The 24,967-nt window shown below is 42.8% G+C and overlaps 1 pseudogene; it reads left to right on the forward strand.

Annotated features, from left to right (window-relative positions):
* Window positions 1–281: 281 nt before the first annotated feature.
* Window positions 282–23,182, forward strand: LOC119927146 (annotated as a pseudogene).
* Window positions 23,183–24,967: the final 1,785 nt, after the last annotated feature.

The following is a 24,967-nucleotide window of genomic DNA, read 5'->3' on the forward strand; positions in this document are numbered from 1 at the left end:
CACAAGGGAGAAGATCTTTGGGCTTGTTTTTTTTTTTATGGTATTTTTTAAGTGCTATAATAAGCATAATAGTGCCAGGCACTGTTCTAAGCGCTGGGGTATGTACAATTTCATCAGGTTGGACACAGTCCCTGTCCCAAGTGGGGTTCACAGAGAAAGTGGGGTGACCATTGAAGTAACATGAAGCACATTTGTTTTTTCCAGGTCGGAGCACTTTTCATCTTGACTTGTAGCGTGAGCAGCATACCCTTTCTACCACCCAATCAGCTGAGTACCAGAAAATGGAAGGAATACATTGTCAAAAAGCCCAAAGCATCACAGGTAAGTCATTCAAGTGGTGTACAGATAGATGCCCCTGATGAAGAGATGCACATAAGGTTGTGCATCATGAATCCTTTCAACTGAAAGCAGAGAGAGAATTAGGTCCACATGGGTGAGCTGAAACGCTGGCCGAGGAGAGCTGAGCCTGGAGACCAGGGCATCCTGGCCCAGCGGGTTAGGGGCCAGGGAGTGGGGGTGGACTGGACCTACTGGGCGACCCAGGCCCCACTTCTAGGAGAAGGTTGCAAGGCAATAACAGCACCCCTGACCGCACAGCCTTGGCTCTCAACCCATCAGTGGGATTTATTGAGCGCTTACTGTGTGCAGGGCACTGGACTAAGTGCTTGGGAGTATCCAATAGAACAGAGTTGGTAGACCTGTTCCCTGCACACAAGGAGCTTACAATCTAGAGGGACAGTCAAGAGTTAATCAATCAGTGGAATTTATTGAGCGCTCACTCTGGGCAGAGCACTGTATTAAGTGCATGGGAGAATACAGTAGAACAGAGTCAGCGGACATGTTCCCTGCTCTCAACGAGTTTTGAGTCTAGAGGGACAGTCTGTAGTCAATCAATCAGTGGTATTTTATTGAGCACTTGTGTACAGAGCACTGGACTAAGCACTTGGGAGAGGACAATTATGATGCTCCACATGCAGCTTTTAGGCCTGTTTCAGGTAATGATTTATCTGATTGTTTTCCTCTTGGTTTTCCAATCTTTTATTTTTCAGGAATTACTCAGTTTAATTGATCTGAGGAGCAATCAGTCAATCAGTGGCATTCATTGAGCTCTTACTGTATGCAGAGCATCTGGATTAAGTGCTTAGGAAAATACAATACAACAATGTCGGCAGACCGGTTCCCTGTGCGGAAAGAGCTTACAAAACAGAGGGGGAGACAGACATTAGTAGAAATCAATAAATGACAGATATGTATCTACATAAATGCTGGGGGAAATCATCTTCTGCAAAGACCGCAATAATAATAATAATTATGGCACTTGTTAAGTGCTTACTGTGTGATAAGCAATGTTCTAAATGATGGAGTAGATACAAGATAATTAGGTTGGACACAGTCCCTGTCCCACAAGGGGCTCACAGTCTTAGTCCCCATCTTACAGATGAGGGGACTGAGACCCAGAGAAGTGAAGTGACTTACCGTAGGTCACACAGCAGACAAGTGTGGGAGCTTGAATTGGAACCCAGGTCCTCTGACTCGCAGGCCCAGGCTCTATCCACTAAGCCTCGCTCCCGAGGAGCACATCACAGCTCTTCACAGACCCTCGGATGACTGCATGTCTCCCTCCTTATCAAACAGAAACTCCTGACTGTTGGATTTGAACCTCCCTGTAAGCGGGTCTCCTTTCTTGAGCTTTCATTCTTATCACACCTCACACTTTTTGCTCCCTCCAACCTAGTGTTATTTATTGTACACTTACTGTGAGTACTAAGCGCTTGGGAGAGGACAGTGGAACAGAGTTGGTAGACACCGTTCCCTGCCCACAAGAAGCTTACAGTTTAGAAGAGGAGACAGATATTAATTTAAATATATAAATTACAGATATGTACATAGGTGCTGTGGGGCCAAGGCTGGGAATAAAAGGTGCAAATGCAAGTGCAAGAGGGACCAAGGAAGGGAATGTGAGAAGAGGAAATGAGGGCCTAGTGGGGAAGGGCCTTGTTTTTGCCACTCCCATCTCTGACCTCTGGCTCCCACCTCCGGAAAGTCTTCCCACTATGAGTCCCCTAGATCTCACCACTCATCATCATCATTGGTATTTATTAAGCGCTTACTGTGTGTTGAGCAATGTACTAAGCACTTGGGAGAGTACCATACAGTGGATTTGTCAGACACGTTTATTCCCACCTTCAGAGCTCCTGAAAACCCACCTCCTCCAGGAAGCCTTCCTCCACTTTCTCCCCTCACGGAGCAGACCTCCTCATCAGCCACCCAGAGTGCTTGCTTACTGTGTGTGTCAGTTTGTTTATTTCATACAGTTTTCATTTTTTTCTTATCACATTTTGCTGTTACCAGTTTTATCTGTTTTCCTCATATTATTTCCATTGCATGTATATCGATCAGTGATATTTATTGCGTGCTTACTCTGCTTACCTGAGCAGCTTACTTGCTTATGAGGTTACTTGCTTACTCTGAGCAAGACACCGTACTAAGCGCTTGGGAGATTACAATACAAGCACAGATTTGGGAGTCAGGAGGATCTGGGTTCTAATTCTTGCACTGCCACTTTTCTGCTGTGTGCCCTTAGGGAAGTCACTTCACTTCTCTGGGCCTCAGTTCCTTCATCTGTAAAATGGGGACTAAGACCGTGAGCCTTATGTGGGACAGGGACAGTGTCCAATCTCATCAGTTTGTATTGCCCCCTGCGCTTAGTACAGTGCCTGACATACTAAGCGCTTAACAAATGGCATGAAAAAAATAGCACAGAGCTGGTAGACCCATTCCCTCCCTGCAGCGAGCTTACGGTCTGTACAATTTGTGAGTGTCTCTTTCTCAGCTTGTCATAAATCTTCACAGGTGAAGCTCAGATCTCTTGTTTTATATGTTGCACTCTCCCAAGAGCCTAGTTCAGAGCTCTGCACACTGTAGATGCTCAATAAACAGCAATGAATGAATTCATTGGTTTGGATACATTAGCGCTCAGCCGACATCTGAGAAGCAGCATGGCCTAATGAAAAGAGCAAGAGTTCGGGAGTTGGGGCCTTCCAAGAACTAAAGCCATGCTAGTTGCCTTTGCAGTGGTCCACTACAACCTTGTTGTCAATAGGGTTAATGTTCCCATTGGTTGCGTGGGGACAGCACCCCTGAACCATCTGGGATTGGGGGTTGGTAGAAGTCACAACTGAGGACCGTGGGATTACTGGCCTGTTATTGGATAGGGATTGTCTCTATCTGTAGCCAAAGTGTACTTTCCAAGAGCTTAGTACAGTGCTCTGCACACAGTAAGCACTCAATAAATAATGACTGAATGAATGAAAAGAACTTGGGTTCTAATTCTGGAACTGCCAAATCTCTGCTGTGTGACTTTGGGCAAATCACTTATCTTCTCTGTGCCTGTTTCCTCATCTACAAGATGGGGCTTCTCCCTCCTACTGAGACTGAGCCCCATGAGGGACCTGCTTATCTTGGGCTTGTATCTACCCCAGTGCTTAGTACAGCAGCTGTACAGCAGTACAGCAGCATGGCTCAGTGGAAAGAGCACGGGCTTTGGAGTCAGAGGTCATGGGTTCAAATCCCGACTCTGCCAATTGCCAGTTGTGTGACCTTGGGCAAATCACTTAACTTCTCTGGGCCTCAGTTCCCTCATCTGTAAAATGGGGATTAAGACTGTGAGCCCACCGTGGGACAACCTGATCACCTTGTAACCTCCCCAGCACTTAGAACAGTGTTTTGCACATAGTAAGCACTTAATAAATGCTATTATTATTATTATTATTATTATTATTATTGCAGTACTTGCCACGTGGCACTTAACAAATACCATTGTCATCATTATCACTATTATTATTATGTTGATCATTATATGAAAATAGAGATGGGTTTTCTGGAAAGGTATTTCCTTGAATTTGGTAGAAAAAGCAACGAGAGCTACATGAGAGCTATGAGTTATTAGAAAATTAGTTCTGTTTGCAGCATTGACACGAGTGACTTAATAAACCTCCAATTAACACCTGTCAAGTCTAGAATGACATGTTAAATGTTTGCAAAGTGTTTATAAGTAGGGGAGTCCTTAAAATAAACACTTGCAAAGAAAATATTTTGGTATTTGCAAACCTCAGTGATTAAAATGCCACTGGTGATGAAGCAGTTTAAATTAGATGTAAACAGCATGTCTTTGTTGAGACAAACATTACTTTAATTGGCAAGTAGATGAGTTTTTAGCTGTGTGGAGGGCAGTATTAATCTAACTGGAGCTTTAGCTTTCAAATACAAATATTTTAGTAACTACATTGAAAAGAAAAATAAAATCTTTCAGCTTCTGCTGGCTCTCTAGCCTTTTAACTGAATACTAGAGACTGCTTTAAAGTAAGTCTAATACAAGACTACACCTAAATCTTTCTAGAGAGATGTCCAGGGGTTGGAAAAAAAGGATTCTGAAACAACAATTAAGTGCAGCAAGGACAGGTGAAAGGTTTTATACTTTGGGAGGAAAAACAAACCATCCAAGCACAAAATTACCCTCATTATCCGAACTTAATGACTGTTTGGACTGGGCACGTATTGTTCCTCAGAGCACTGATGTGGGGAATTGTTCAATTTAAAACACTATTCTAGGGAGAACAGGGTGACCTAGTGGAAAGAACCCAAGCCTGGGAGTCAGAGGCCCTGGGTTTTACTTTCGGCTCCACCACTGTGTGACCTTGAGCAAATCACTTCACTTCTATGGGCCTCAGTTCCCTCATCTGCAAAATGGGGATGAAGTACCTTTTTTTATCCCTCCTACTTAAAACTGTGGACCCCATGGAAGAAGCAGTGTGGCGTAGAGAAAGGGCATGGCTTAGTGGATGGGCCTGGGAGTCGGAAGGACCTGGGTTTGAATTCCAGTTCCGCTGCATGTCTGCTGTGTGACCTTGCTCAAGTTACTTAACTTCTCTGAGCCTCAGTTAACTTGTCTGTCAAATGGGGATTCAGACTGTGAGCCCAATATGGAACAGGAACTGTGTCCAACCTGATTACTTTGTATCTACCCCAGCACTTAGAATAGTGCTTGGTACATAGTAAGCATTTAACAAGTACTATAAAATTATTATAATTACTATTAGTATGTGAAACCTGATTATCTTGTATCTACGTCAGTGCTTAATACAGTGCCTGGCACATAGTAAGTGTGTAACAAATGCCACAATTTGTATTGTTATTACTGAGAACATACCAGGAAAGGAGAAAACACAGTGCCTGCCCTCTAGTTGTCTACCAGATTGGAAAAGTAGTATGGGATCAATCAATAAGTAAATAATAGTTTTGTGCAGAGTACTATACTAAGTGCTTGGGGAAGCACACTAGAATTAGTAGATAGGTTCTCTGTCCTCAAGAACTTTACAATCTGAGGTGGGGAGGGGGACAGGAACAGAGATAAATGCTAAGATAAATTACTTATGGGGGAAAAAGGAAAATGGGAAATGTATATGAAGGTACATGTACAGGCTCCCCCGTTTGCTGTGTGACCTTGGGCCAGTTACTTAACTTTCCTCATCTGTAAAATAGGGATTAAGACTGTGAGGCCCATTTGGGACAGGGACTGTGTCCAACCTGATCAGCTAGTGTCTGCTCCAGCACTTAGAACAATGCCTGGCATATAGTAAACACTTAGCAAATACAAAAATAAGTGCCTAATTGATAGGGTTTGTAAGATATGTGCATGCACATACATTTAAAAGTGCTCTGCAGAGGTGTGAGTTCTTGAGGGTAACACTGAAGGTGGCAGCCCCTGGAGAAGTTGTGAAGGACTTTGACGATGAGGGAAGCTGTAGTTGGCAATTTTTGAAAGAGGAAAGAGTTCCAGGCACAAGAGGGAGAGCCAGGAACAGAGCCACCATGAATAGGTTAGCCTTAGAGGAACAAAGAGTGTGAGCTGGGGTGTAGTGAAGAGAATGGATAAAGGAGGGTAGAGAGCTGACTGTGGGCCTTAAAGCCAACAGTGAGGAATTTCTACATGATGCCAAGAGGAATGGATGACCATTCGAGGATTTTGAGGATTGGGGAGGCATATGCCTTATGAAGTTTTAGAAAATGATCAGTGTGAATGAACTATGAACTGGAGAGATGAGACTCTAGACTGTAAGCTTGTTTTGGACAGGGAACATGTCTATTTAATCTGTTATATTGGACTCTCCCAAGCACTTAGTTCAGTGTTTAGCACATAGTAATTAGTCAATAAATATCATTGATTGATGAGAGGATAAAGAAGGCAGATTAGTGAAGAAGCTGATGCAGTAGTCAATGCGTGATATGACAAGCGCTTGGTTTAGATAGTGATTGTTTTGGATGCAGAGGTGAGGTGGAATCTAGAAATCTTTTTTTTAATGGTATTAAGTGCTTACTATGTGCCAGGCACTGTACCAAGCACTAGGGTAGATACAAGGTAATCAGGTTGGACACAGTCCCTGTCCCACATGGGGCTCACAGTTTTAATCCCAATTTTACAGATAAGGTTACCAAAGTACAGTGAAGTGACTTGCCTAAGGTCACACAGCAAGCAAGTGGTGGATCTGGAATTAGAACCCAGGTCTTTCTGACTCACAGGTCTGGGCTCTAGACACTAGGCACCTAAATATCGTGGTGGAAGAGCTGATAGGATTTGGCAATAGACTGAATGTGGGGATTGAACAAGAGGGAAGAATCAAGAATAGTGGTATGATTTTGTGCCTCAGGTAAGGGGAGGATCATGGTGTTGTCAGCTATGAGATTTGTAAATGTTTATATCTGTGTTTCTCCAGTTCGAGTGTAAACTCCTTGTGGATAGGAGAAACATGTCTTTGTTCTTCCCAAGCACTTAGTATAGCACATTGCTGCACCCAATGGGCATTCAGTAAATAATCATAATGTGGTATTTGTTAGGCACTTGCCAAGCACTGTACTAAGCACTGGAGTAGATATAAGGCAATCAGGTCCCACATGAGGCTCACCGTCAAAGTAGGGGGGAGGACAGGGATTAAATCCCCATTTTGTAAATGAGGGAATTAAGGCCCAGAGAAGTGAAGTGATTTGCCCAAGGTCACACATCAGACAAATGGCGGACCTGGAATTAGAACCCAGGACCTCCTACTCCCAGGTCCATGCTCTTTCCACTAGGCCATGCTGCTTCTCAATCCTTTTACTACTTCTGTTACTGCTATTACTCCTTTTTGCTAAAAGAGACTAAGGTCAAGAGAGCGCTTAACTTGTTCATTGAAAGGTGGAGCATTTTGTTTGGGCAAATTATATTTCAGCTTTTAATAATTGATATTTCTTTCATTCATTCAATCATTCAATCGTATTTATTGAGCGCTTACTGTGTGCAGAACACTGTACTAAGCACTTATATGTATTTATATATATTATATAGATATTTTGAAAAAGAAAAAATTAACTGGGCGAGCTTCATGTCTTTCACGCAGCAACATTATCCTATTTCATCTTCAGTTGGGCATGTTCCTCATCAAGGATTTCAGTTCCATTTTAGGACATCCTTTGGAAATGAATTTGCACTTTTGTACTGGTTAAAGGGCCTTTTACTCACATCAGAGCAGTCTCACTTCAAGAGCAATGCTGATGCCAGCAAATATGCCTAGGGAAGCAGTATGGCTTCCTGACTCCGCCACATGTCTGCTGTGTGATCTTGGGCAAGTCACTTAACTTCTCTGGCCTCAGTTACCTCATCTGTAAAATGGGGATTAAGACTGTGAGCCCCACGTGGGACAACCTGATCACCCTGTATCCTCCCCAGCGCTTAGAACAGTGCTTTGCACATAGTAAGCGCTTAACAAATGCCAATTATTATTATTATTATTATTATGGCCTAATGGAAGTAGCACAGGCCTGGAAGTCAGAAGGAATTGGGTTCTAGTTTCGGCTCCACTCCCCATCTGCTATGTGACCTTGGGCATTCATTTCACTTCTCCGGGCCTCAGTTACCTCATCTTTAAAATGAGGATTAAGACTGAGCCCCAGGTGGAACAGTGCCTGGCACATAGTAAGCACTTACCAAATACGACAGTCATTACATGTTTAAGTATTATTGTTGAAGTAGCAAGTCCCTTTTAAACAAGTCGAAACATCCTTCCCTCCCAGTTTAAAGGAAAATGCTTTCATTTCAGTCGAGGGTCAAAGGTGAAAGGCTGAGTTGGTCTTTATCTCATCTATGGATGTACCTCATTCACCCCCCAAAAAATCTCCTCCTTTTCTTGCAACAGTTGTCAACATGTTGTGGATTCAAAGAAAACTTTTTAAGCTACCTTTGTCTCATTTTAGTGGATGAAGTTTTCTATAACTGTCTGCATACAATTTATCTGAGTCAGATCTTCTCCATCACAGGATGAACACATTCAAATAGAAACTCCGTGCCTTCAGTTTTAAAGCACTCAGACAGCTCACCCCCTCATCGATTTCCGTCTCTCGTCACTGACCCCCCACCTACCTCCTCCCTGGAACTCTTTCCCCATCCATACTCGTCAGACCATCATCACCCTCCCTACCTTCAAAGCCTTATCAGAATCACAACTTCAAGAGGCCTTCCCTAATTAAGCCCCCCTTCCCCTTAATCCTCCCTTCTATGTCGTCTGTCTTCTACACTGTAAGCTTGTTGTAATCAGGGATTGTGTCAACCAACTGTTACATCGTACTCTCCAAAGTGCTTAGTACAGTGCTCTGCACACAGTAAATGTGCAATAAATACCATTGATTGATTGCACTTGGAGCTATACCCTTTAAGCACTTGATATTCACCCTCATCCCCACAGCGTAACCATATCCGTAATTTATTTATTTCTATTAATGTCTGTCTCCCTCTCTAGACTTGTAAGCTTGTTGTGGGCAGGAAGCATGTCTACCAAGCCTGTTGCATCCTCTCCAGCATGAAAACCAGGGCTGTGCACATTGTAAGCACTTGATAAATACCATTGATGGTGATGTTGATGACTTTATTTGTGAGAAGAGAATAATTTGTCACCTTTTGGAGGAACACTAGGACTCATTTCGAAAATTATGTTGGCCATACAAAATGCTACATTACTGGCTTATAGCTCTCTTCCTCCCTTCAATGCCCTACTGAGAGCTCACCTCCTCCAGGAGGCCTTCCCATCCCACTGTTAGTATGTTTGGTTTTCTTCTCTGTCTCCCCCTTTTAGACAGTGAGCCCACTGTTGGGTAGGGACTGTCTCTATATGTTGCCAACTTGGACTTCCCAAGCACTTAGTACAGTGCTCTGCACACAGTAAGCACTCAATAAATACGATTGATTGATTACAGTTGCTTACAGCTTGCCAGAGTGTTTACTTCCTTTTCATTGGCAAGATCACTCAATTCTTATAAAATTAGCTAAAGTGGGTTTCTGTTGAGCATGGATTGTAGTTGTACTACCAATCAATCAGTGAATGGCATTTATTAAGTGCTTAATGTGTGCAGAGCATTGTACTAAGTGGTGTACTTTCCCAAGCACCACATATTTGGTAGTCACTTTCCCTTCCCACAGCAAGCTCACAGGCTAGATGGATAGTGCCATTCTTGTAAACCAATACAAATATTTACCCAACACAATTTTTTTTGAACTTCTCCTTGCTTAGAGTGTTCTGCTAAGAATCCAGTGCAAAAGGTCAAATGGGCATTAGCAAGGCTGGTGGAGATGGGAGTTGTTTCAGCTTAATCACTTCAAGTGTAGGCTAACACTTTTTGAATGTTTCATTGTTTGTTTTTCCAGTTTCTTTAGAAGCCAGGTCAATGGAATCCAATCCTCTGGAGTGGCCAGAAAGAAGTGTTCTTCAGAATCTGGAAATCTTGGAAAAAGCTAAACAAAAAAAGAAGTACTTTCTAAAAAAGTCAGGGACAGAAAATCAAGCATACAGAGAGGCAGTGTAGTCTAGAGGATAGAGCCTGGACCTGGGAGTCAGAAGGACCTGGGTTCTAATCCCAGCTCCACCTCCGATTTGCTGTGTGATCTTGGACAAGTCACTTTTTTGGGCCTCAGTGACCTCATCTAAAATGGGGGATTAAGGCCCTTTGAGGGACAGGGACTGTGTCCAACCCAATTAGCTTGTACCCACCCCAGTGCTAATTACAGTGCCTGGCACATAGTAAGAGTTTAAACTAATACCATAAAAAATACCTGTTCTCCCTTAATATCATTATTAATACTACTAATAATGATGGTGGTATTTGTTAAGCATTTACTATCTGCCAGCCAGTGTACTAAGCGGTGGGGTGGATACAAGCAAATCAAGATGGACACAGTCCATGTCCCATGTAGGGCTCACAGCCTCAATCCCCATTTTACAAATGAGGCAACTGAGGCCCAGAGAAGTGAAGTGACTTGTCCAAGGTTACAAAGACAAGTGGCAGAGCCGGGATTAGAACTCAGGTCCTTCTGACTCCCAGGACCATGCTCTACTGACTACACCATGCTGCTCCTCAGACTGTGAGCCCCATGTGCTACAGGGACTGTGTCCAATCTGATAGTTGTACACACCCCAGCACTTAGTACAACACCTGGTGCACTGTAAGCGCTTAATAAATACCTTGGAAAAAAAGACCCATTGGCCTTTCCTCTCCAGTTAAAGAGGATCGGCCTTCAGTACAGGGTGTGCAGGTGCTGGTCTGGTACCCTGCATGCCCTTGGGTGCTTGGTGTTTCCGTGGGGCCTGTTCTGGGCGGGCCTCCTGCTGCCCAAGTGCCCACAGCTCTTTTGGCGTGTTTCTCAATGCAGCACTTGGTTTTCTCACAAAGTCGTAAGAACTGAAAGCGGAGGAGGAATGGCCTCTTCCCTCCCTTCTCCATTTCAGCTGGAGATGGGGGTGTCAATCAAACAGTCAATGGTATTTATTAAATGCTTACTGTGTGCAGAGCACTGGACTAAGTGCTTGGGAGAGTACATTCCCTGTCCACCAGTAAGCTTACGGCCTAGAGGGATGGTCTATAGTCAATTAGTGGTATTTACTGAGTGCTTACTGTGTACAGAGCACTGGACTACGCGCTTGGGAGAGAGGACAGTTCAAGAGAGTTGGTAGAAACGTTCCCAACCCACACTTAGCTTACAGTCTAGAGGGACTATCAATTGTCAATCACTCATTGGTGACTTGTGGCTGTAGAATGGACAAGATTTAGTTATCGAATGACTGAAGGGTTCGTGGAGAGATATCAGTCAAGGATAATGCTGAAACTGCAGGCTTAGGAGACAGGAAGGACGATGGTGTTTTCTACAATGATGGGAAAGTGGAGAAGAAAATTCTGGGAGAGAGAGTGAGAAGTTCAATTTTGGACAGATTGGCTTTCTGGTAAAAGTGGGATTTTTTTGGTGGAGGAATATTCAAGTGCTTTCTATGTGTTAAAGTTACAGAAACAGTATGGAGGAGTGGCGGGGGGGGCGGCGGGAAGAGGCAGGGGGAAAGGAGTCAGCATAAACTGAGGTGGGTTGGCCAGGACCTTGGACCTAGTGGAACATACTCTCTTTGGCCAGGTGGGTGCTGGGGACCACAGGGGTATCTGGGAAATTGTAGTCAATGGATGTGATGGTGGGTGAGCAATAGAATACAGTTTGGAGATCATGGCCACCACCGCTGGAACCAAGTTCTCTGGCTACATCTATATTATTCAATCAATCATACTTATTGAGTGCTTATTGTGTGCCGAACACTGTACTAAGCGTTTGGGAGAGTGTGATATAAAAGAGTTGGTGACACATTCCCTGACCAAAACGAGCTTACAGTCTAGATGGGGAGTCCTTATTAATGACTTTAAAGCAATCACTTTGCCCCCTCCTAAGTGCCCACCTTGCACTGTACTAAGTGTCTGGGAGCATACCATAGAGTAGGTAGACCCAATACCTGTCTACAAGGAGTCTGCAGACTACAGGGAGGAGACAGACATTAAACTCTTTAATCCCTATCAAGTTTCTCCCAAGCCTTCTGCAAATTTTCCACAACCAAGAACCCGAAACCCACACCCAAGAGAAGCAGCATGGCCTAGTGGATAGACCCTGGACCTGGAAGTCAGAAGGACCTGGGTTATAATCTTAGCTCTGCCACTTGTCTGCTTTGAGACCTAGGGCAAGTCACTTCCCTTCTCCCTGTCTCAGTTCCCTCTTCTGTAAAATGGGGATTAAGACTGTGAGCCGGACAGAAACTGTGTCCAACCTGATAACTGGTATCTTGTATCTACCCGAGCACTTAGTACAGTGCCTGGCACATAGTAAACACATAACAAATACCATTTAAGAAACAACAAAACCTCAGTGACTGAGTTTTCTTCCCCGTCTAGACCGTAAACTCGCTGTGGACAGGGAATGTGTCTTACATTGTGTTGTACTCTCCCAAGCACTTAATACAGTGCTCTTGCACACAGTAAACGCTCAATAGGATTGATTGACCAACTGCCCTATGTTGAATATTTTGGGTGATTTGTGTGGTTTCTTCCCTCCTAATAAACACTGTTTTCCCAGGGCTGCTATGTAATCACGGTCATCCGAGCAACTGCTGGAGTGGAAGGAGTGTCATAGGGAATCCACAACCTCTCTGGATGCTAAAGAACTGTTGAAATACTTCACATCAGATGGGTTACCACTGTAAGATCTTTAACCTTTGCACATTCAGAGGAGGTAATACAAACGCCACAGGTGTGCAAACTCTGGCCTACCATGGTTTTTTAATGGCATTTAAGCACTTCCTGTGTGCCGGGTATGGTACTAAGCGCTGGTGTAGCTACAAGATAGTCGGGTTGGACATAGTCTCTGTCCACTTAGGGCTCATAGTCTTACTCCCCATTTTACAGCTGAGGGAACTGAGGCCCAGAGAAGTGAAGTGACTTGCCCACGGACACACAGTAGATAAATGGCGAGTCAGGATTAGAACCCAGGCCTGTGCTTTACCCACTAGACCACAACTGCTGCTTCTGTCAGGTGTAGGTAGATATTGGGGAAATTTTAAACTACTTCTTTTTCATTTCAGCAACAACCCTTTTGTTCTGACCCCCGAGCTCACACCCCAGAAACTACGCATCTTACCTTTTGAGAAAGCAGCCAGGTGTCAATACTCTATTTTACTTGTACATATTTATTCTATGTATTTTATTTTGTTAATATGTTTTTGTTGTCTGTCTCCCCCTTCTAGACTGTGAGCCTGCTGTTGGGTAGGGACCGTCTCTATATGTTGCCAAATTGTACTTCCCAAGCACTTAGTACAGTGCTCTGCACACAGTAAGCGCTCAATAAATACGAATGAATGAATGAATGATCATGGACTGGAGTAAATTTTCTCTTCCTTCTAAATGTTCCTAAATGAATCATGAACATTTTTCTCCCTTCTATATAGATTTTTACTCTTTTACCGATGCCAACCACTTGTATTTATTAAGGACTTAATGTGTGCCAAGCACTGTATTAAGCATTTGGGAGCGTACAGTAAAACAGAGTTGGTAGACATGTTCCCTGTCCACAATGGGCTTGCAGTCTAGAAGGGGAGACAGACATTAATATAAATAAATAAGGGACGTGTACATAAGGACTGTGGGCTGTGTGAGGGGTGAATCAAGGGCACAAATCAAGTGCAAGGGCAACACAGAAGGGAGTGGGAGATGAGGAAAGGAAGGCTTAGGGAAGGCCTCTTGGAGGAGCTGTGCCTTCAGTAAGGTTTTGAAGATGGGGAGAGCAATTGTCAGATTTGAGGAGGGAGTGTGTTTCAGGTCAGAGCCAGGACTTGGGAGAGAGTTTAGCCGCGAGTTAGACAAGATTGAGGCACAGTAAGTAGGTTGGCATAAAAGAAGCACAGTGTGCTGGCTGGGTGGAAGTAGGAGAGCAGTGAGGTGAGGTAGGAGTGGGCGTGGTGATTGAGTGATTTAAAGCCGATGGTGAGGCGCTTCTGTTTGATGCGGAGGTGGATGGGCAACCACTAGAGGTTTTTGAGGAGTGGGGAAACATGGCCTGAATATTTCTGTAGAAGAATGATCTGGGCAGCAGAGTGAAGTATGGATTAGAGTGGGGAGAGACAAGAGGCAGGGAGTTCAGTGAAGAGGCTGATACTCTTATCAAGGCGGGATAGGATAACTGGATTAACGTAGTAGTGGTTTGGCTGGAGAGGAAAGGGCAGAGATTTTTAGCGATGTTGTTAAGGTTGAACTGACAGGATTTAGTAGCACACGGACTATGTCCAACACTTTGGTGAAAATGAAGTGGAGGAGTCCAACAAAATGGTGTGAAATACCAAGCCGATGAGAAAATTGCTTGTTCAAAGGGTTTTCAGAGAAACAAAGTGTTAAAGAAGTGTAGAAAATGATTCCCTAAGAATTTAGCCAGTTTTATCTATTCTAGGACAAATTCAATCCCAAACTGTAAGAAGCTTATTGACAGTTTGAATAATATAGTTTATGAATTAAGTGTAGCAACCTATCATTTAATCATAAGATCCCATACTATGATCTCACTCACTTTTCTGGATAAAAATTAACGTGTATATTTCTTTGGATACCTACCAGTAAATTACTGATGAGTAATTCCTTTTTTTTTCTTTTTAATGTATGTAACTGCTTACTATGTACTAGGTACTGCTGGAGAAGATACAGGATAATCGGGTTGTACACAGTCCCTGTCCCATATGGGGCTCACAGTCCTCATTTTGCAGATGAGGTTACTGAGACCCAGAGAAGAAAAGTGACTTGCCCAAGGTCACACAGCAGACAAGTAGCAGAGTCAGTATTAGAACCCAGGTCCTTCTGACTCCCAGGCCCATGCTCTATTAGGCCATGCTGCTTTCCTATTGTTCCTGTTGTGCTGCAAAGATCATAACTGCTGTGTTGCGTTTTGGTGTGACAGTGCAATCCATCCGTCGGTGGTATTTATTGAGCGCTTACTGTGTGCAGAGCACTATACTAAGTACTTGGGAGAGAACAATGCAACAGAGGCGGTAGACACATTCCCTGCCCACAGTGAGCTCACAGTCTGCTAAATTCTTCATTAAGGTATCAGACTGGAGATACAGAGAAAATAGAGGTACCTTGTGATCAGAAAGGGCAGGTTATGAACCTCCTTAATGAGGTTGTAGGTTTTGCAGATATAAACGGAAGAGTTCACCCAATCATATTTCATTCAATCATATTTACTGAGTGCTTACTGTTAGCATTGTACTAACTACTTGGGAGAGCGATTAGCACATTCCCTGCCCACAAGGAGCTTAAATCATTAGACTGTAACAAATCTGCTAACTGGGACTCATTCAGTTCAAAAATTGGGTAGCTTCTCTCCTAACAAACTCTTTGCCTTGCCTATGTGATAGAATGCTAAAGTGGTTGCCAACTTTATTTTGAAAACCTTTTTCATAAATTTTTCCCCCCTTAGGTATTGTCTGGATGGCTGAAAAGCTTTAGAAAGAGATGGGGGTTTTTTTTTGAACTTCAGTCCCGACTTACTTGTTATGAAACACAAACCACCTGTGCCAAACAGTGTTTTCCTCTTCCATGGGTCTTGAGCCCTCTCCCATTGCCTGCAGTTCTGTCAGACGCTGGAAGCATTCCCGACGTGGAGACTTTACAAAGCAAGCCGAGGACTGACATCACCAGACTAAAATAAAACGCAGATCCAAAGACCTTGGTGGCTTTTATCCCAATAAGAGGTATTGTAAAAAAGTCTTTCCATAAAACACTACTGTCTCTGGGATAAATACAAGTGCCTTTTACCCACAAAAGACATATTTCAAAGGAATGCTCTAAGCTGGAGGTTGAAAGTTTTGTATTAGCAGTTTAGGTTTATTTCTTCTATAAACCTCAAGTTTGAAAGTTGCAAAGAGGAAATGTATGAGAGAGAGATAACACTGTTTCTCTTCATATTCACGACTATGATGTGCTCCCCAGTCGGATGGTCTCAGAAGATGGTCAGTGCCTAGAGAAGCAGTGTGGCTCAGTGGAAAGAGCACGGGCTTTGGAGTCAGAGGTCATGGGTTCAAATCCCAACTGCCACTTGTCAGCTGTGTGACTTTGGGCATGTCACTTAACTTCTCTGTGCCTCAGTTACCTCATCTGTAAAATGGGGATGAAGACTGTGAGCCCCCCGTAGGACAAGCTGATCACCTTGTAACCTCCCCAGTGCTTAGAACAGTGCTTTGCACATAGTAAGCGCTTAATAAATGCCATTATTATTATTATTATTAACTGCTTAAATTATTATTTTTATGGACATTCCTTATTCTAAAAATAGAGAAATAAAATAGGGGAGAGCCTCATCTTTGATCAATGGCATTTATTGAGTACTTACTGTGTGCAGAGCACTATACTGAGCAATTGGGAAAGACACATTCCTTGCCAAACTGAGCATACAGTCATGTGTTTTGTTACCCTGTCATTACCCTTGACTCATCGCTCTCATTCAACCTGCATTCTCAGTCTGTCACCAAATCCTGTCAGTTTTTCCATTAACATCTCTAGAATCCTTCCCTTGCTCTCCATTCAAACTGCTACTGTGCTGACCCAAGCACTTTTCCTATCCCGCCTTGACTACCTCAACAGCCTCCTCACTGACCTCCCTGCCTCCTGTCTCTCCCAACTCCAGTCCACACTTCATTCTGTTGCCTGGATCATTTCTCTAAAACACTGCTCGCTCCCCAAAACTCTCGCATGATTGTCCGTACACCTCCACGTCCAACAGAAACTCCTCACCATTGGCTTTAAGAAACTCAATCAGTTCTCCCTTCTACCACACCTCGCTAATCTCCCACGACTACCCAGCCCACACACTTGGCTCCTCCAACCCCCACCTGCCCATTGCACCTTGATCTCTTCTGTCTCACTGATGACCCCTTGTTCGTGACCTCTTTCTAGCCTGAAGCTCCCTCCCCTTTCATAGCAGACAGACCACCGCTCTCTTCAAAGGCCTACAAAAATTATACCTCCTCCAGAAAGCCTTCCCTAATCACTAATTTCCCCATTATTTGCCCTCCCTTCTTGGTATCCTGTAAGCATTTTGACCCATAAGCATTTTGATTCTCTCCCCACCAGCTCCACATCACCCATAAGCACCTGGATACCCACCCCACTCCCATAAGCACTTATACCCACATCGTTATACTCTGTTTTCTCTCATTTGTCATTTATTTTAATGTCCGTCTATTCCACTAAATTGTAAGTTCCTTGAGAGCAGGGATCATGTCTACCAACTCTGTTTTATTGTAGTTTCCCAAGGGCTTAGTACAGTGCTCTGCCCCCTGGATGAGCACTTGATAAATACCACTGATTGAATGCAAGCAGTGAGTTGCTAAAAATTTGGGAAATGGGCTTAAGGGGAGGTAGCAGGGTCCCGGTGGAAAGATAGTGGGTTTGGAAGCTTGTCGCTAGACTGTAACCTCACTGTGGGGGGGGGGGGGGGGGGGGGAGAGAGAGAGAGAGAGAGAGAGAGTGTGTGTGTGTGTGTGTGTGTGTGTGTGTTTTTACAGTTGCATTGCAGTCTTCCAAGAGCTTACTACAGTGTTCTGCATACAGTAAGTGCTCAATAAATACAGTGGAAGGAATGAAAAGTCAGGAGACTCGATTCCAGCCCTGATGCCGGCCTGCTCTGTGACCTGGGACAAATCATTTCACCTCTCTGTGCCTCAGTTTCGCATCTGTAAAATGGGGTAAAATGGGGTAAAATGGGGACATAGATGGATCTCCCTATTTCACAGATTGGGAGCCCCTGGTGGGCCAGCACCTGGGTTCCAATTAAATTTCCCCATGCTTAGCACAGTGTTCTGGCACATAGTGTGCACGTAAGACACATCATGCTCATTATTACGGAAAACTAGCAAAACCACAACAATGAAACCTGTTTCCTTTGTCCTCCTCCCCTAGACTGGCAAAATCGGAAAGTTTCGATTCTCTTCTATCTCAAGCAAGTGGCAGCAGTGCAGCGGCGGCCACCAGACAGTTACCCGAGCCCGAGCTCTCACTCTCTGTCGCTAATACATCCGCTCCCCAGCCCGGCTCCTAAACAGCTCAACCAAGTCATAGGAGCGGCCAAGAATCAGAAACCTCAAGGAAAACAAAGGAATCAAGATCTCAGAACCACACACGGGTAAGCGTTGTTGGAATTCATTTACAGTAATCCACAGCAGTGGGGTGCAACTCCCCACCTCTCCTTTTAATAATAGTGGTATTTAAGTACCTATAATGTGCCAAGCACTGTACTCAGAGTTGAGGCAGACAGATATCGCCTCTCCTTTTAATAATGATAATAATAATAATCAGTTGTATTTAAGCACCTACTATGTGCCAGGCATTGCACTCAGCACTGAGGCAGATACAAGCTCAGTAGATTCCACATGGGACTCACAGTCTAAGTAGGAGTAGGAACAGGGATTGGATCCCCATTTTGCAGATGAGGAAACTGAGGCACAGAGAGTTGAAGTAATAATTATTATTATTATTATGGTATTTGTTAAGCGCTTACAATGTGCCAAGAACTGTTCTACGTTCTGGGCACCATTCTAAGTGCTGGGACTTGCCCAAGGTCATGCAGCAAGTAAGAGATGGAGCTGTGATTAGAACCCAGGTCCTCTGAATTCCAGGTCTGTGCTCTTTCCACTAGGCCATGCTGGTTTTACACTTCATTGGAGGGAAAAATTGATCAGTGGTATTTATTACGCACTTACTAAGTGCAGAGCCCTGTATTAAACACTTGGGAGAGTCCAATACAACAGAGTTGGCAGGTACGTTCCCTGCTTACGACAACCTGACAGTTTTGAGGGGGAATGATTCTCTGGCATGTCCACAAACTTTCTGAGAACTCTTTTCAACATAAGTAACCCCAATTTTTGTTGTAAGCATTTACGTCAATAAACTTGCAATTTTAGACAAGCCATAAAAGTCAGATAATTTTGAAAACATAAACTGTAGTCCATGTGCCATGATGCATGAATGATTAATTATTTTCTCTTCAAGATGCTGAAAGAAGTAGTTCCTAAAACACTGAAGAAACACAGAACCTTTGAGGATCATGAATGCTTTTCAGCATGCAGCCAGTGACTCTTTGAAATATTCAAGTTTTATTTAAAGGTAGGGTATCTTTCCTCCAAAAGCAATGTTGCTGTGACATATATAATACTTAAAATACACTATCTATCAACTGCCAGAACAGGAATGCATAATGGGGCCGATTTTCAAAAATTTATGGAAATGGGAATAGTAACAACTTGGAGAGTTGAAAGTCACAGGTATGACACAATCAATCCTTACTAACTTGAATCAAGGAAGGCAATGTTTTTAGCTTGAAATGTAGAGTAATTTCTTTTTAAGCACAGCTTTACTTCAGTATTATGTATGTACATTAGCAAAGAAGCTGGGCCTCGCTTAAAGTTTCCCATGGCTGTCATTGCACTGACATTGTTTATACTCACAGGAAATTACATTTTAAAATCAAGGCAGCAACTTATTGAACACTTCTGCAATACACATAGAATTGCCAAAGCTGGATTTTCTACCAGTCCATCCTATCTCTCTGTTCTACAGAACTGCAACAAAATAATGTACATATGTTTTGTCTTGACTTAATTTTTGGGGATGTCAATCAAATGATGGCATTTATGGTGAGCATCCTCTGGGCACAACACTGCAGTGAGTGCCTCAGAAAGTACCACGGTGAGTAACAGCTTAGCCTACTGACTACAACCCAGGCTTGGGAGTCAGAAGGACCTGGGTTCTAATCCCAGCATTTCCATTTTTCTGCTGTGCAATCTTGGGGAAGTCACTTCACTTCGCTGGGCCTCAGTTATCTCATATGGGAATTCTCAGATGGGAATTAAGACTCTGAGCCCCAGATGGGACTTGGTTAACCTGATGAGTTTGTATCTACCCCAGTGCGTGGTACAGTGCCTGGCCTGCAGTAAGTGCTTAACAAATCCCATTAAAAAACAACAATAAAAACCAGAGTAAAAGTAGACATGGTCTCTGCCCTCAAGGACCATACAATCATCTGTCTAGTATTTTTTCTATATGATTAGGAGTGACAGAAACACTGTTAAATAGGAGGTAAGAGATAGCTGAGCTACCAAACAATTTGCCAGGTGATCTCCACAGATGGAAAAAGAGAACTGAATCCTTGGGTGAATGGGGAATGCTTCAGGGGAAGATGGATGGGTTTATTGATTGATTGATTCATTCATTCAATCGTATTTATTGAACGCTTGTTGTGTACAGAGCACTGTACTAAGCACTTGGGAAGTACAAGTCAGCAACATATAGAGACGGTCCCTACCCAACAGTCTGGAAGGGGGAAACAGACAACAAAACAAAACATGTAGACATTGATACAGAAGAATGTCCAGATGAGAGGTGAGTCTAAGGTGGGGGAATCTGTGAAGTGTTCACTAGGTGCCAGCACTGTACTACGTGCTGAGGTAGATACAAGATCATCAGTTTGAACATTGTCCCTGTCCACATGGGGCTCCCAATCTAAGTAGGAGGGAGTAGGCCTGAATCCCCATTTCGCAGATGAGGAAGCTTAGGCACAGAGACATTAAGTGACTTGCAAGGGGTGCACAGCAGGCAAGTGGCGGAGCTGGGATTAAAACCCAGGTCCTGTGACTTCAGGCCCATGCTCTTTCCAGTGGGCAATGCTGCTTCTCATCCTGAGCCTCAATGTCTAAAGACAATAGAGAGATGGGAAATCTACTGCAAAGTCTTTAGTTTTGTAGCTTGACCAATTTGCAAATGAAGGAAAACATTTTTTTGTAAACCCTTCATTCTTGAAGTCAACCTGTATTTCCTCATGATTATCGTTAAGTCCCCAGCAGTCTACCTGACATTTGATGTGTTCACTCCTGGCCTGTTTTGAAGGGCATTTTGTAAATTCAGATCAGAAAGGGTGGCAAAGAACAAAATTTAGACTAAAGCATTTTAAACTGGTGCTTGGCAAGTGCTCACAATATTTTTGCCTCTTATACCATAGGACTGAGGTCACCCATCTTTAAAAATAGAGGAGAATCAGTAGCTAGTCAAATAAGTGAGAAGCAGCATGGCCCACTGGATAGAGCATGGGCCTGGGAGTAAGAAGGACTTGGGTTCTAATCTCAGCTCTGCCCATTTGTCATCTGTGTGACCTTGGGTAAGCCACTTCACTTCTCTAGGCCTCAGAAGCCTCATCTGTAAAATGGGAATAAAGACTGTGTGCCCTATGTGGGACAGGGACTCTATCCAACCTGATTAGCTTGTATCTACCCCAGCACACACTTAGCACAGTACCTGTCACATAGTAAGCACTTAACAAACACCAACTCTGTGCTGAGTGAGGGGAGGGAATGGGACCGAAAGATCGAGAATCCCCCTGGGTAACTAGCCAAGTTTGTAGATTAGTAAAATTTGGCAGTTTGATGAATAGGCAAATTTCATACTAGCTTTTATTTCTATTTATTCTGATGACACCTGTCCACATGTTTTGTTTTGTTGTCTGCCTCCCCCCTTCTAGACTGTGAGCCCGTTGTTGGGTAGGGACCATCTCTATATGTTGCCAACTTGTACTTCCCAAGCGCTTAGTACAGTGCTCTGCACACAGTAAGCTCTCAATAAATACGATTGAATGAATGAATACTACATTTAAATTCCTTAAATCTGTTTCCTCACAAAGGGGATATTATTTTTTATAAGGTATTTGTTAAATGCTTATTATGTGTCAAGCACGTTCTAATCACAAGGGTACATACAAGTGGATCAGGTTGGACAGAGTACTTGTCCCATGTGGGGCTTGCAGTCTAAGGAGGGAGAACCCCCTTAGCACAGAGAAGTGACTTGCTTAAGGTAACACAGCAGGAAACAATAATTATGATAATTATTAAGTATTTACTATGGGCCAAGCATTGTTCTAAGCAATGGGGTGTATATATATGCACTAATCAGTTCAGACACTCCTTTTCCCCCATAGGGTTCACAGTCTAAGCAGAAGGGAGAACAGGGATTGACTTTCCATTTTGTAGTTGAGGAAACCCAGGCACAGAAAAGTTAAATTACTTGCCCAAGGTCACACAGCAGGCACGTGGCAGAACCGGGATCAGAACCTAGGTCTTCTGACTTCCAGCCCCACGCTCTTTCCATGAGAAGCAGCGTGGCTCAGTGGAAAGATCCCGGGCTTCGGAGTCAGAGGTTGTGGGTTTGAATCCCGACTCCACCACATGTCTGCTGTGTGATCTTGGGCAAGTCACTTCACTTCTCTGAGCCTCAGTTACCTCATCTGGAAAATGGGGATGAAGACTGTGAGCCCCACATGGGACAACCTCATTACCTTGTTTCCCCTCCCCAGTGCTTAGAACAGTGCTTTGCACATAGTAAGCGCTTAACAAATGCCATCATTATTATTATTTTTATGAGGCCTCGTTGTTCCTCAAGTATCATGGCTTTAATATTGTAGTGTTAGTTCTGTTTGTCACAATGCTGTTTCATGTTTAGGATCTGAAAGCTTCAAGAGGTCTTTTGGAAGAAATGAAAAAACAGCAAGCAATAATGTTAAACAGGTAGGCTCATTCATCATTTTAAAGTCATTGAAAGGCTGGATGTTACAAGACATGTGTACTTCCCCATTTTGACATGTTGAATGGGTTTAGTTAACTTGGAGACAGATGGCTCTATGTCTCAAGAGCTGATTAGAGCAACTGCCCAAGGTCAGTGTACTCTGAATTACTGAGGGAAATGCCAGTGACAGTATTTGAGGCACTGATACTCAAAGGCAAGAAACTATCAGTCAATTTATTGACCACTTACTGTGTGCAGGGCACTGTACAAAGTGTTTGGAGGAGTACAATACAACAATGTAACAGACACCTTCCCTGCCCACAATGAGCTTAACTGAATTGGAATATAATCGCTTTTGGTCCCCATTGGGCTGGCTGATTTTTGAGCTCTGCTTTCCTTCCTCTCAGTCGATAAAAGGGATAAAAGTATGAGGATGAAAACAGGTCTTCATTTCCTCTTTCAGGGTGGTTATGTAAACCAGAGTCCCAGTCCAGAAATCTGGCCTTTAAGATATTCACAAATGTCTGATGTGTTGGGCAATGCTCAAAAAGCCTGCTTGGTGGAACAGAGGTTACCCAAGCTTTCAAGATTCTCATTTCCTTAAAGGTGCCAATATGATTCAGGTGACCCCATAGCCTTAATAATCATCTTCTTTTTTTCCACATAGGTGATTGAGTGGGTACTAGAGAAGGCAAGTAAGAAATAACAGAATTGTTTTATTTGGATGCATTTTTTATTTATGGGAGGCTCAAAATGTTTGGCTTTTTTAATGGGTTGTAAACAATATTCAAATTTGGTCTAATGACTAATTAGATTGAAGAAGAATATATCAGCAATTTCCTCTGGATGTAAATTTTGACCCCCAAATGCACATTTTATACTATTTTCATAAGATTTTTTTATACATTGTACAGCTGTCTGTCTCTCAAAAGTGACAATAAATAGGACTGTTTTATTGCTTCATCTTCTGGGACTCTGAATTTAGGCCATTTTGAACATCTTCTTGATTGGCTACCTCAAAAAAGGTCCCCTTACATTTATTTGCCAACAACCCAATCTTTTTAAAAACAGAATGAAGCTTACCTAACTCAGAAAGCATTTCAGTTTTTAGGGGATGCTTCCTTAATGATTTGCTGAACCACTGGTTCTTTTTTAAATGCACTTCTAAGCATGCATCATGCCAACATCACATCATTCCTACTTCTACATTCTGGAAAAATAGGTCCAGTGATGATACTGCGAAAGAAAATCTCTTATATTGCTATAAAAAGAGGGGCACTAGTTTGAATGGAAGAATAGTAATGATAGTTATGCACTGCATCATAGGAAATATTGAAATATACTTTTTCAAACCCAGCCACATTTTCTTACCTTGATCAAAATGTGCTGTATTAAAAGGGAGTATTTTTATTCATAATATATAAATATGCAAATAAAACTAAGCACTTACCACTTGCCAAGCATTGTACTAAGTGCTGTGTAGGTAGGTAATGAGTTGATTTCATTTGTGTCATTCTTAAAAAGAAAATCAATTTTCCCAACCAGCATTACTGCAATAGCAGTAGGTCACTTAAACCTTTTATTAGTTGACATCAGAAAAATGCAATGATTTTTATCCAAATATATTTCCTCTAAAATATAAATATTTTAACACAACTTTTAGAAATGCAGAATATATTCCACTGACATCATTCAAATACTAATAGTCCAAAGTCTGCTAAATGATGAAGAAACTATATGCACAATCATCCACATTTAAAAACTTGTTTAAAAATATATAAGGTCTTTCTCTGGAAATCAATCATGAGTTAATTCATTTGTAATTTCTAGTACTGAGCACCTTGGATTACATACTGTAAAACTGAATTATTGGCACTTTTATGCATTCTAATCAGTTATGTACAAACACAAGTTAAACTGTCAAACAGCAACATTCCAGTGATTAAAATGTCAAATGAAATAATGCAGTATACTTTATATAGGCATCAAACCTTTCCAACTAGCTCTACTATCTTTGGGCCCAAATTCATAAGCATTTGTTTTCAGTTAAAAAAAGGTGGAGAGAGTATGGCGGGGGGGGGGGGGGGGGGGGGGGGGGAGATCTCTTATGGTGGCCACTTAAATTCCTTAACTTTTAAAAAAACTTGTAAGCTTTTTATATTAATTTGTGTTGAAACCTAATTCTAAAAGCCATACAGAGAAGGACACGAACAGTCGCACCTGGAAAGCTTTTAACAGTTGAGCAGTTTCTTTGAAGTTTCTCCTGCTCTGTTTCGCATGCTACTGGTTCAACATTAAGAGCTTCGAGAAGTTCAAGTACAAAACTGCCGTGCTGTACCACAAATTTCTCAGATCATTATATGAACTCTTCATGACTCCAGAAATTACTTAAATTTGTGGTTCGTGTCCTGGATTTATGGATTACGATTTTTTTTGCCGTTATTGGTTAGCACATGCATGCAAACAAACCAAATTATGGAACTGCCTGCTA

The sequence above is a fragment of the Tachyglossus aculeatus genome, chromosome 4, assembly GCF_015852505.1.
Source record: "Tachyglossus aculeatus isolate mTacAcu1 chromosome 4, mTacAcu1.pri, whole genome shotgun sequence".
In the NCBI taxonomy this organism is placed as follows: Eukaryota; Metazoa; Chordata; class Mammalia; order Monotremata; family Tachyglossidae; genus Tachyglossus; species Tachyglossus aculeatus.